The sequence below is a fragment of the Adiantum capillus-veneris genome, chromosome 15, assembly GCF_014529385.1.
Source record: "Adiantum capillus-veneris isolate H3 chromosome 15, ASM1452938v2, whole genome shotgun sequence".
Lineage (NCBI taxonomy): Eukaryota > Viridiplantae > Streptophyta > Polypodiopsida > Polypodiales > Pteridaceae > Adiantum > Adiantum capillus-veneris.
In genome coordinates this window covers 94,294,481-94,308,675 of record NC_140945.1, presented here as the reverse complement: position 1 = coordinate 94,308,675, position 14,195 = coordinate 94,294,481, and positions in this window count along the sequence as shown.

Here is a 14,195-nt window from a genome sequence, read left to right as displayed (position 1 = left end):
CAAGTTCGAAACCTACAACGGACGGAGAGATATATCCAAAGCATTGTCCTTCATCAGACAGTTTGAAGTCGCCTTTACCAATGGGCACTTCACAGAAAGATCCAAATTGTGCCATGTGGGGATGCACCTCAAGGAAACGACCAGTAATTGGTGGTTAGCCAAGATTCTGGAAGGTTCTCAGGCCAGAACTTGGGAGAGATTCAAATCTGAATTTTATGAACAGTTTCTTCCGCCTGACTTCGAGCAAGACATACGGAAGGAATGGGACTAGCTCGCCCAGAAGGAACATGAGAGAGTAACGACCTATGTGGACAAGTATTGGTCGGTTCTTCTGAAGGTCACTCCCTTCATGAAGATTGCCGACGAGGAAAAGAAACGAAAGTTCGAAGCGGGTCTCCAACCGCAACTACGAAAGAGTATGAAAGTGTATCCGCATGACACTTTTCAAAGGATGATGGAGTCAGCAATCATTGTTGACGATTTGCACTCAACTGGGACGCCCAGAAAAATGGAGCATAGCACTTACCGTGCGAGACAAAGAGGGGTCTACCATGACCAAGGGGGCCAAGGAAGAAAACGTCCTCCGTCTAGGGACCATGATCATTCTAAGAAGCCAGAGGGCAATGGCAAGCGAACTAAGTATCTCTCTCCTACTCAACTCCAAACCTTCAGAGAGGAAGGAAGATGCTTCTACTGTGGAGAGAAAGGACATATGAAGCCGGACTGCCCTCTAAAGCAGCAATGGCAAGAACAAGCCTCTACGAGGCAAGATAAAGCAAGGAAGGAACCCGCTCCACCAAGCTCGAACTCAATTCCAGATGTTCAAGGAAACACAGAAACGGAGAAAGGGAAGCGTCAGCTTCTGAAGGGCTGGGGGTCTCTGAACAACCAGCGAGTACTGATTCTTTATGATCCAGGATCCATGGATAACTTCATCTCCCTGGATACTGCGGAACGTTTGTGCCTCACACCGGCTCAGCTTGGCACACCGGTTACATCCGGATTGGCATTCGAGGGGTTGACAACCAATGCAACTCCCATGCAAGGACAGCTCAATCTTCGGATTGGCGAGTACAAGGACCACGAATCATTTTTGATGGCACCCATCGAGGGATGTGATATCATCTTGGGTATGCCATGGCACTTCCACATGACACCTGTCCCCGATTATGTGGAAAAGACCCTCACTTTTTATCATGGGGGTAAGAAAATAAAGATTCATGCTCATGTAGAAGATTGGCAGTTCCCAATTGTAAGCCATATCTCCATTAAGAAAGAAATGAAGAAGTGTGTTTCTGCTTACTTGATTTTTGCACGTGAGAAGGATAAAACTAGTGGGGATCCACTCTCTAGTCTAGAAATTAAGCGTTTTCAATTTATTGAAAAGTACAAAGATTGTTTCACAGAAACACTCCCTGATGAACTACCTCCGGTACGCCCGGAAGATCACCGCATAGATCTCATCCGGGTAGCTCGCCTCCCAATCAACCCCCTTATCGGGTGAGTCTTGCTCAGCAAGAGGAAATTTTGAAGCAAGTCAACGAGCTTCTAGAGAGAGGGTTAGTACGGCCAAGTGCTTCACCCTACTGCTCTCCAGTTCTATTGGTGCAGAAGAAAGATGCCACGTTTCGAATGTGCATAGACTATAGGTCTTTAAACAAGATTACGGTCAAGAATCGCTTTCCGATCCCTCGGATTGATGATATACTTGATAAGTTGTAGGGTGCAAGTGTCTTTAGTCGCATAGACTTAAAGAGTGGGTATCATCAGATACGGATCGCCCATGAGGATGTCCATAAGAGTGCTTTCCGCACAACCTTTGGACTATATGAATTTTTGGTAATGCCTTTCGGCTTGACCAATGCTCCTGTGACGTTCAATCGCATGATGGACCGCATTTTCAGCCCGTATCGAGCTTTTACGGGAGTATTCTTTGATGACATACTCATCTTCTCTAAGTCAGAAGAGGAACATCGGAAGCTCTTGGACCTAGTGTTTCAAGAATTGCGAAAGCATGAGTTGCATGTGAATGCAAAGAAGAGCGAGTTCTTTCTCTCAGAGATACACTATCTCGGCCATATAGTCTCTCACAATCAAGTGAGTATGGATCCTGCCAAGATCCGAGTGGTAGAAGATTGGCCTATTCCCCTTACGGTACATGATGTACGTAGCTTCCTGGGATTATGTTCTCGTATTATCGAAGGTTTGTCCGAGGATTTGCCCATGTAGCAGGACCACTTCATGATTTGACAAAGAAGAAGATTCCTTTCATATGGGGATCGAGACAAAAAGGAGCTTTTGATCGGCTCAAGTACTTGCTAAGCCATGGACCTATTTTGATAGTGCCTGACTTAAGGAAACCATTTGAGGTTCACTGCGATGCTTCAGGCAATTGCATCGGAGCAGTGTTTAACCAAGAAGGCCATGCAGTGGCCTACGAAAGCAGACGGCTCAAGGATGCCGAGTTGCATGCATCAATCTACGAAAAGGAACTCACGGCTGTGATTCACGCCTTATCCAACTGGAAGCACTATCTTCTAGGAGCGGATTTTGTGATCAAGATTGATCACAAGAGTTTGCGGTATTTTCTTACGCAAAGGAAACTATCTGAGAAGCAGATGAGATGGGCAAACTTTTTGTCTATGTTTCACTTCCAGATCCTTCACACGGCTGGGAGTAAGAATGTGGTCGCGGACGCATTGTCAAGGCAGCCAAGGGTGAACGCTATCACTTCGGTGTACCACCAAGAATTAGAAGCACTACCGGATTTGTATCCGAATGATCCAGACTTCTCCACCGTTTGGGGAAAGCTACATCGTGGAGAGAATGAGTTTCCCTATTCCATTCGGGACGGTTATCTCTACCACCATAAGGCCATATGTGTGGCGGAACCATTAAGAAAGAAGATCATGGATGAAGCACACGCTTCGCCTTATGCGGGTCATCGGGGTATTCTCCCTACGACCTTAGCAATGGAAAGAGATTTCTTTTGGCCTAGCCTCAAAGCAGACATTGATAGGTATGTCAGGGAATGCTTGGTTTGCCAAAAAGTGAAGTATAATCGGCATAAGATGCCTGGGTTGCTACAACCTTTGCATGTGCCTAATGAACCTTGGGAAAGTATTGCCATAGACTTCATCATGGACCTCCCTAGAACTCAGACTGGAAATGACGCGATCTGGACCATTGTGGACAGGTTTAGCAAGCAAGCACACTTTATACCAGTCAAGAAAACGATCAAAGCAGATCATATGGCTAGGGTCTTCCTAGCACATATCTTTAAACATCATGGAATGCCTAAGTCTATTGTGAGTGATCAAGATCCTCGCACGACAGGAAATTTTTGGCATGCCTTGATGGATAATCTTGGTACGAAGTTGAATTTTTCATCTGCCTACCATCCTCAAACGGACGGGCAAAGTGAGATAGCCAATTCCATAGTATTGGATATGTTAAAAGCTTATGTGTCAGACCGGCAATCTGACTAGGAGAAATATTTGCCTCTTGTCGAGTATGCGTACAACAATACCATACACTCGTCGACGGGGAAAGCACCTTTTGAGATTCTCTATGGTAAGCCTTTGCTTCCACCGATCCTTTTAACTAAGGATAAGATCCTTGTAGCAGATGAATTTGTCCGGGATTTGGACACAGCCTACGGGAAAGTTAGGAGAGCTATTCTACGCTCTCAGGAAAAGCATAAGAAAGCTGCAGACAAGCACAGGAGGAATCTAGACTTGACAGTCGGACAGTTAGTCTTACTCAAGTTTGAGAAGGCAAGACTTAAGAAACAAGCGTCTCATAAGGGGAAGGTGGTAAAACTTTCTACCCGTTATTATGGTCCATTTAAGATCACTGAGCAAGTGAATGATGTCACCTTCCGATTAGAGCTACCACCTAATTGGAGGATCCATAATGCTTTCCATGTCAGTTTACTCCGGCCGTATGTGGGACCACCTCCGAGTCAGCCTAGTGCTGAGGAACCTCCTGAGGTTGAGGAAACAGAAGAAATACTCCAACCGGAGCAGATAGTAAGTCATCAGGAGCGGCCCCTCAAGTCCAGAAAAATAACACGGAAGTATTTGGTTAAGTTTAAGAACTATTCGAATCTAGATGCTCAGTGGATGACGCAGGAGGAATTAACAGCTTATCCCGAGATACTGGAGGTATATGTTCAAGCACTATAGTTGAGGTCAACTGTTTAGAAGCCAGAGGGATGTTGCTAATTGGATTATTTTCTAATTTTTAATGATTAATTTCTTTCTCTAGGATATTTTATTGTGTACACTAGAACTGTTAAAAGATTGTAGCTACAGGAAGTGCCATCAAGAACGGACAACTCTGATGTGTCATTTGATGGGTGACGGTAAACATCGCGAAGGAGTTTCCGTAAGTTCGGTGGAAAGGGCCGGGTTACGAATGCCCCTGATGCGTCACATGATGGGTGACGGGTGCATCAGAAAGGGGGCATTCCGTAGGCTGAGGAGGAAATCCGAACTGAGTAAGAAAATACGCGTAAGAACGCAAGCACAAGAATAAAGATGGGTTCAAAGAAGCTTTTTACGAAAAGCAGGAACTTTTGCGGGAGGGCAGATGCTTTCCCGCGAGGAAGCTATGCCTGCATTGCATCTGTGCCGTGTTCTGCACCCGGGGACGCCTGGAATGTGTTCGTGTAGCATTGTTTTCACTAACTGAGTGAGTTTTAAAGTTTAAACAAGTTCACACTTTATTTTATAAAGTGGCCGGCCACTTTTAAGTGACCGGTCCCTTTTATTAATAAAATAAAGCATCCCCAAAAGCTTACGTAAAAAAACCCACGCAAGCTGTACGGATGGGCTGAAAAACAGCCCTCTCTCTCTCTCTCTCCTCTCTCTAGAAGCGCCAGAGCTTTTGTTTTTGTGCCCTATTTCTGCCGGGTGCACGGGCCTATAAAAAGGCAGCCAGCATTCAGTTTTTGGGGGAAGGCAAGGAGCAGCAGAAGTCCCAGCGTTGAGGATTCTGGAACAAGTGCCGACGACGAAAATCTGCAAGTGTTAGTGTGACGACTGAGTACGGTGGTCGCTTTTCCGAGCAAGGAGCGACAGGTATAATTTGTCGATACGCATTGCGAGTTGTTGCTTTGTGTGGTTTGTTTTGCAGGAATCTCCCTTCTTACGGGAAAGTCCCTCACGGGAAGTACGACTTCACGCCTAAGTCCTTTACGGGAAAGTACGGCTTCACGCCTAAGTCCTTTACGGGAAAGTACGGATTCGCGCCTAAGTCCCTTACGGGAAAGTACGGCCTTGTGCCTAAGCCCTTTACGGGAAAGAATGACCTTCGGGTCTAAGATTACAGAACGGAGGGGTTTCCTCGGGCTCTTGTGCTTGTATACGAATTCTCCCTGAATAAAGAATACTCTTGACGGGGGGGGGGGGGGGGGGGGGGGACCAGCCCATCTTCTGGTCCCCATACTGTGTCGATCGTCTCCCTTCTCTCACATTTGCAAAGTATTTTATTTTTCAGATTTATAAGTGCTCATGTACGCTCCCGTTTTGTGACAACTATGTAGTATAGCTGAGTAGTAAAGTACTTACAAAGTGTTGTTCACTAGCTCAAAGCACCTCAACTTATGTGAGTAAGTGCATAGCTTAATGTCAATTGATCTCAATTCAGTGCAAGTATAGCCACGACGCTAGACCTTTTCTATTTGATCGTTATAAGATAATGCAAGTAAGTAAAAGACCCCTACCTTCTTAAAATATCTGACGATAATCATTGCTTAAGTGTAGCATGTCAGGTATATCTGCAAAGAGATTAACTTACTAAAAAGTAAAGAAAATGAACGTTTATCAAGAGAGTATATTAAAGTGGGGGATTTTTTATAAGTAGATGTTGTAAGAGGTGTTGTATAATGTGGAGATCTTAAGGTAAAATAAATATTTGGGTGGTGCATGACATTTGGCCCTACAGAGAGAGAACTGACCACTCAAAGAAAAATGATTTTGTTAGGTTTGTGATAATAGAATACAATGAGAAATTAGGTGACTCGAGGTTCTTTGAGGCTATGAATTAAACTAATATGTGAACCATTTAATTGGAATTTGTGTGCATTTGTTAGTTGCTTTGAATGGGATCTATTGGAGAGTTAGTATGTGCAACTAACTAAGTATTATGAATGATAAACTAGTTAAGATATTTGATATAGAAACAACCAAGGATTTCATTCTAAAATCCTATATGGTGCCACTATTATATTATCACCTGAATTTTGGAATTGACAATAAAAGAAAACAAAAAGGAGGGGAGGACTTATCTGGTTGCTTCTCCATGATGTCGTGTGTTCTTGATGGTATTCATGTAGTAAGACGAAAAGTTGATTAGTCTACAAAATGTTGGTAATAGAGCTTAGTACAAACTTGGATATGGGTTCCACTTTGTAAAGGGTCCATCATATGGGTTACATCTGTAATAAGTACCACAAAAGAGGGGAAAAAAAAAGTGGCCTTTGGACATGGTTAGTACAAAGCTAAGGATAAGAACCACATTAAATATCATTAAGAAATATAAAAAATGTAATGGAATTGGCCTATTAACTTGAGAGTAGCGGAAATTAATGAGAGTACTTTTGAGAAATTACTTTGTGAGCATAGTGGGTGAACATAATTGAAGATAACAACATAGGCATAGCAATTAGTTAACTTGACATGAACAATACTTTTGCAAGAGAGAGAATTTAGAGAACATGACAACAGTTGAGGACTGGATTTATGTGGAGCCGGTCCCCCCTCCAATAGGCATTTGCATTATGATTCTCCCATTAAGAGAGACTTGTTACATGCATAGGGTATTGCATCTTCCGTTGCCAGGTTCTTGCCTTTTATTTTTCCCGGAGAAGCGTCCATGATGCTTGAAGCTCATTGGACCCCTCCAAGCCTAGCCAATCACAAGCAGGAGACATTACAAGCAACAAGGGTAGCCTTGGGACAAGTGTCCCCCTTTCCCCTTTGAGAGAGAGGACTTGATAAATGCAAAGACAATTAATTAATTCTCCTAAATTATCATTAAACCCCTTGGGTGGCCAACCAATAGGCTTCAGACAGACCATGAGGGCAACATGAGGACAAGCGTCCCTTTGCTTTCTTTGTACTAGGCATGCCTTGTGTAAGTGTGTGTGTGTGTGTGTGTGTGTGTGTGTGTGTTCTCTCTCATCCCCCCTCATGTAGGGCTTGCCCCCTCCTTGTAGGGATTAGATATTTGACTTTTGACACCTCAAGCCCCTCAAGCCTAGGCTTAGTTCCCACCACAAGCTTGGGTTGGGTTCTCACCTCAAGTACAACCCTAGCATCCCAAGCATGTCAAGCACCTCAAGCATCTCAAGCACCTCAATCATCAAGCACATCAAGCACCTTAAGTTTGGGCCGGCGGGTTCCCACCTCAAGCTCAACCCTAGCTTACCTAAGGTCAAAGGACTTTTACACTAACTATTGGAGATCTTCAATGAAGCTAACCCTAAGGTCTTATGCTCCATTGGTTAGCCTTGCTCTTTGATAGACCATCTCTCATTTGGGCCCCTTTACCACTGGCCCCGTGTTGAGATAGATCTATAAGGACATGTCTATATCTTAACCCTTGTTCCCTTAATATGAGAAAATCATTTGGGTTGGTTAGATATTAGATTTTATGACATTACCTCTCTCTTGAAATCATAGTCGTCCTCGACTATGAGGTAGAAGAAATAAAGCCTTAGTCATTAGTCAATCTTACTTAGCGGGGGTAGAGGATCCCTTTTTACCCTACGACATCTTTCCAAGATGGATGACTAATCCATTTGGTGCTTGGGAGACATAGCTGCCGCAAGCATGTCTGCTCTTTAGTCCATTTCATTCTCCCAAAGTAGAGTGACTAATTCTACTTGGTGTTTGAGAGATGTCGTCATCACAAACATGATTCTAAGCATGCATACTATTCAAATTTTGTGCACAATTAAAAAGAGAACTAGTCTTATAAGACAAAAACATGGGTCATTTAAAAGAAATTTGTACATTTGCTTACTCTAATGTAGCATTGTAAGTATTGACAAGGTTCATGCTATCCTTAAGCTGTATTCCTTGCATCCATCTATCATCTTCAAAAGGATAATTTTTTGAACTTATTAAGATACCGTCAGATAATCTTACCATGTCGTAGTACCTTGTCTTCATGCCGAAGGATAGCTTCCGGTTGTAGCACCTCTTCTTGGTCTTCAACTTCGGGAGGGTCTTCAATAATTGGTTCACTTGGGGGCCTTAAGTAGGCTCACATGAAAAGCATTGTGTATGAGCCAATGGTTGGGCAACTTGATTTGGTAGGCCGTCTCATTGATAGGCTTCAAAATTTGGAAAGGACCATAGTATCTTTTTGCTAGCTTAGCATAATACTTTTGATGGCCCGTAGGATTTTTGCCCGTCATTTGCCTTAATTGAGCCTTAGGAAACTTAAGTAAGACCCAATCATTTTCTTTGAATGTTAAGGCCCTTCTGTGCTTGTCAACAATAGCTTTTTGCCTTTGTTGAGAGATGGATATAGCCTCCTTAATCTTTTGAAAAAATTCTTATAGGTCACGGCTATACTCATTGGTGGCAAAGATCTTCCCATGTACTTTGAGTAGCAAGGGACTTTTAGGTCTTCCCTCAATGATCTCAAAAGGTGCTTTTCCCATAGAAGTATGTAAAATATTATTGTAAGCATACTCTACAAGTGGTAAGTACTTTTCCCATTGTGAGCGTTAATCTACTTCTGTAACATAAGTCTTTAGTAGATCGAGTATCGTAAGATTGGCTATCTCACTTTGGCCATCCGTTTTTGGATGATAGGCCAAAAAGAAATTCAATCTTGTTCCTAGATTTTCAAAGAGACCTTTCCAAAAATTATTGGTCATTCTAGGATGATCTCTATCTGACACCATGGATGTGGGTAATCCATGGTGTTTGGAAACATGAGATATGAAGAGAGTTGCCATTTGGTATGCCTTAATAGTATTTTTGATAGGAATAAAGTGTGCTTGCTTGCTAAACCTGTCGACTATTGTCCATATCCCCGTATTCCCATGGATAGACTTGGGCAATCTAAAGATGAAATCCATGGATATACTCTCCCATGGTGAATTTGGGATAGGCAATGGCTGGAGTAATCCAGGTTGCTTCCCTCTATCATATTTGGTCTTTTGGCATACTACGCATTTTGAAACATACTCTTGTATGTCCACTTTCATGGTAGGCCAATAGAAATATGTCTCTACTACTCGAAGAGTAGGTTGAATACCTCTATGCCCCGCAAAGGGAGGAGCATGGGATTCATACATAACTTTCTCACGAAGGGGATGGATAACACATAGCCTATTGCCGTGGAGAAGATAACCATCTTGCAAGGTGAATGGTTCCTCTTTCTTCCCAAAAGCAAGGGCTGACATTATGTCTCTAAAATCAGGGTCAGTAGCATACTCATCTATCATAGAGGATAGATCATTGTGAGTAGCTATAGACACCGCATTAACTTTTGGTCATCGTCGTGAAAGTGCATCGGCCACTTGATTGTGCTTACCAGCAATGTGAGCAATATGGAAATTAAATTGTGAAAGAAAATTTGCCCATCTCATTTGTTTGTCGGAAAGCTTGGTTTGCGTCATGAAATACTTGAGACTTTGGTGGTCGGTTCGTAGGATAAATAGTGTCCCAAATAGGTCGAGGCACTGGAAATTTGTTTTTGATAGTGATATGGTTTAGTGCTCGGTAGTCCACACACATACGGTATGTACCATCTTTCTTTTGCACTAAAAGGACTGGAGAACAAAAGGGAGAGGTACTAGGCATCACCATCCCTTTGTCTACCAATTCCTATACTTGCCTCATGATCTCCTCTTGTTGAGCTTGTGAGACTCGATAAGGAGGCTTGTTAGGCGGTGAGCTTCCTGGAAGGAGCTCAATGCGATGGTCATCATCCCCTCATTTTGGAGGTAAGTCCATAGGGATATCATCGATGAACACATCTTGGAATCCTTTTAGAAAATTATACAAGTCTAACTCTTCTTGATTCCTACCATTTACATTTGATGAAACATTAGAATCTTTTAGAGACTCTTTGACAAAAATCATGTACGCAGAAACTGAGCTCTTCATTAATTTATCAAAAGCAAGAGGATTTACAAGTGGAATAGTGCAACCTCGCTCACTAACATCTATATACATGTTCTTTTCCCTGTAGGTGAAATAGATTCTCCTTTCAGGGAACTTCATATTGGCAGCCATGCGACCAAACCATGACGCCCCTAGGATAGCATCCTCATGTTGGAGAGGAGAGATGAAAAAGTCTTCTTTGTCGACATAGCTTTGGACATGAAGCCTCAACTTCCCAATCAAGAATGTAACGGAGGCTTGTTGTCCCTTGAAAGCTGTGTCAGCTGTTACCATATCTCCCATCTCAAAAGCTTGAATGCCCAACTTGGTGGCCAACTCCATTGATATGAAGTTGTGAGTAGAGCCAGGGTCAAACAAGATGAAGGCATCATGCTCTCTTACCTTTCCCCAAGCATAGGAAAGTGATGATCCTTTGCAATGAGCATTCTCTTTTGGAGCTTCGATGGTGGAAGCCCTAGGAGTCTCACTGCGAGCATTCTTTTTGGGGCAAGAACGATAGCCATGTCTGGGCCATGTCCTTGCTCCCCACACTTGAAACACTTATAAAGCTTCAAGCTCTTCAGGAGAGAGTTTGTTTTTGCCTTTGTAAACTCCCTTCTCCTTGGACTGATTGTTGTTGTTGTTGTTGGAAGAGCCTTGGGAAGAATTTTGAGCATTGGTTTTTCCCTTTGCATCATTTTTGTCTTTGTTTTCCATGGGCTTGACATTCTGTCTAGCCCCTTGATGGAAATTGATGCGTGAATGGTAAGCACTTTGTCCTTTGCATCGCTTGCAAGGAATTGCTTCATGATGGAAGCTCGTAGAGTTTTCCATGTCTTTGGGGCTTCGCTGTTGCCACAAAGGCTAGCCCACCATTGACGAGCTGATTTTTGGAAGTGCATAGCTACATGGTGTATCTTGGAGGACTCCATGAAGCCCTCGTCTCCAAAGGCCGCATCAAAGTGCTGGATGAAGGCCAACACTTTGTCGGTAGCACCAAAGGTGCCATCATAGGTGAGAAAAGAGATACTCTTTCCTCCCTCCTTGAACTTCTTTAGCTTTTTGGACCTTCCCCATGCAGGGTATGATTTGTGATGTCCTCCCCTCTTGTCTTCTCTAGGAGAATATCCATAGCTTTCATCGGAAGAGGAGGAAGGTGAAGAGAAGGAGAAGAGGGTGACCTATTCCTAGCCCTTTTCTTCCTTTGTTTCCTCTCTTCTCTTTTGAAATGACGAGGAGAGGGACTGTGTGTTGATCTTTTTCTCTTGGGAGGAGTGGGCGATCGTCTCGACCGCCGTCTTCATGGAGCCACATCTTCCAAGGAACTTAAGAGTTTCATTGCTTTCTTGCTCTTTGGATTCCTCCTCTCGAATGGGAGAGAGTCTTCTTTTGGGGGTCTCTTCAAGAGGCCTCCTAAGCTCTCTCTCCTCTTGGAGAGGAAGGGAAATTCCATAAGCACGAAGTTGTTGAGTAACTTTGGCTTGCAAAGCAGGGTTGCCCATAGCTTGCTGCAACCTAATGACAAGATAATTCACAAACATGGGGGCATCATCATTAGCACCTTCATGTGCAAAATCAAAGCTATCAATGTTCATTCTACTCTCTTGATTATTGTCAGCCATGTTAACAAAATTTATGTATGTACTTAATGTATGCATTGGCAACTCAAAACCTTAGTTGCCACTCCTCTTAGCCTTTGAAAATTGGCTCTTAAGTATCTACACCCACGGCTCGAAGTGGTTAAATATAGAGAGTAGTAGAGTGGGTCTAACATAGCAGAGTTGCCGAGGGCTAGCTCCTTTCGGACTTCTTATGGCAAGTCTAAAAAGAATCCATTATTAAGTCTAAATCTCCCGAGGTGTGCACCATATCCCACATAGTGGGCTCAACAAAACAGATAATAGATCCCAGTTCCACTTACCCTAATATAATTAACAACATCAACCATTTATAGGCTACTTAAGGACCTCTCTTCTTAAGCAAGAAAAGAGAAACCAAATGCTCTGATACCAATGTAATGGAAGTGGCCTATTAACTTGAGAATAGCGGAAATTAATGAGAGTACTTTTGAGAAATTACTTTGCGAGCATAGCGGGTGAACATAATTGAAGATAACAACATAGGCATAGCGATTAGTTAACTTGGCATGAACAATACTTTTGCAAGAGAGAGAATTTAGAGAACATGACAACAGTTGAGGACCGGATTTATGTGACGGTCCCCCCTCCAATAGACATTTGTATTATGATTTCTCCCATTAAGAGAGACTTGTTACAATACAATCTTTGTGTTCCTTGTGACCTAGGTGATGCAATGAAGATGGAAAGCTTCATGCATCACAAACATAACATAAACTTTGAAGAAAGCTTTAACTATCCCAAGCCTCGGTCCCAAGACCTCAAACACCTTCGAAGGTGGAGAGAGCTAGCAGGGAATGAGGGTACGGAAGAGGAAGAAGAAACATTTCATAGGAGAAAGAATTAGCTCCTCACTTATCATAACTCTTCTTGCTAGCATACATAATAGCATAGTAATGAAGATGGAAGAGATGGCAAGCTTAAGCATCAAAGCATGGCTCTTGGTTGGATTTGCACTCCATAGCCAAGAGTGTTGGTGTAGGCTCTCAACCTCTACTTGCTTGGAGAAGGAGAGGGAGCTCTTGCACTTTGCACAATGCACAATCAGAGTGTGTGTGGGAGAGTATACCCCCTAAGCAACCCCCTAGCTTGCTTTGGTCGACCCCCCTTGTAGCTCATGCTTGAAGCTCATTGGACCCCTCCAAGCCTAGCCAATCACAAGCAGGAGGCATTACAAGCAACAAGGGTAGCCTTGGGACAGGTGTCCCCCGTGCCCCTTTGAGAGAGAGGACTTGATAAATACAAAGACATAATTAATTCTCCTAAATTATCATTGGACCCCGTGGGTAGCCAAACAATAGGCTTCAGGCACACCATGAGGGCAACATGACGAGGAACTTGACAAGTGTCCCCTTTGCTTTCTTTGTACTAGGCATGCCTTGTGTGAGTGTGTGTGTGTGTGTGTGTGTGTTCTCTCTCATCCCCCCTGATGTAGGCTCGTCCCCTCCTTGTAGGGATTATATATTTGACTTTTGACACCTCAAGCCCCTCAAGCCTAGGCCTAGTTCCCACCACAAGCTTGGCCCTTAAGCACTTCAAGCTTGGGTTGGGTTCTCACCTCAAGTACAACCCTAGCATCCCAAGCATGTCAAGCACCTCAAGCATCTCAAGCACCTCAATCATCAAGCACCTCAAGCACCTTAAGTTTGGGCTGGGTTCCCACCTCAAGCACCTCAAGCTTGGGCCGGGTTCCCACCTCAAGCTCAGGTCTAGCTTACCTAAGGTCAAAGGACTTTTACACTAACTATTGGAGGTCTTCAAGGAAGCTAACCCTAAGGTTTTATGCTCCATTGGTTAGCCTTGCTCTTTGATAGACCATCTCTCATTTGGGCCCCTTTACCACTGGCCCCGTGTTGAGATAGATCTATAAGCACATGTCTATATCTTAACCCTTGTTCCCGTTTATTCTCCCACATTAAGTGATCAGTTTAATACGAAAAAATCATTTGGGTTGGTTAGATATTAGATTTTATGACAAAAATAATAACAAAGAGTCATTTAAATAGGGCAAATTGAAGAAAAAATCCACAAATTTGTAAGTGTCATAAAACTTTAAGCCTAGAAATGCATCAATTTATGAACGAAATTCATGCGAGTTAAGAATTACAAAAATGGTTGCAAAAAGCAAGCTTATAGTAGGAGGGTTTGCGAATGTGATCAAATAGCATTAATCATCTTTAAATATTGTGCTTTTATAGATGTTGTGAAGCAGAGCGAAAGATTCTTGAATGCCATATTGCATACTCGTTGAATGAAGATTAATAAGATTCTACCAAGATTGCTATGTAGGCTAATTGAGGTAGTTATTAAAGTGTTTACCTTTTGCGGTACTCATTTAAACTCCCTTATTTTGAAATCTCATCACTGCAATAGACAGATGTTCTTTAATTACCACCTTGAAAGTGTTTGAAGCTAAAATAATACTCCT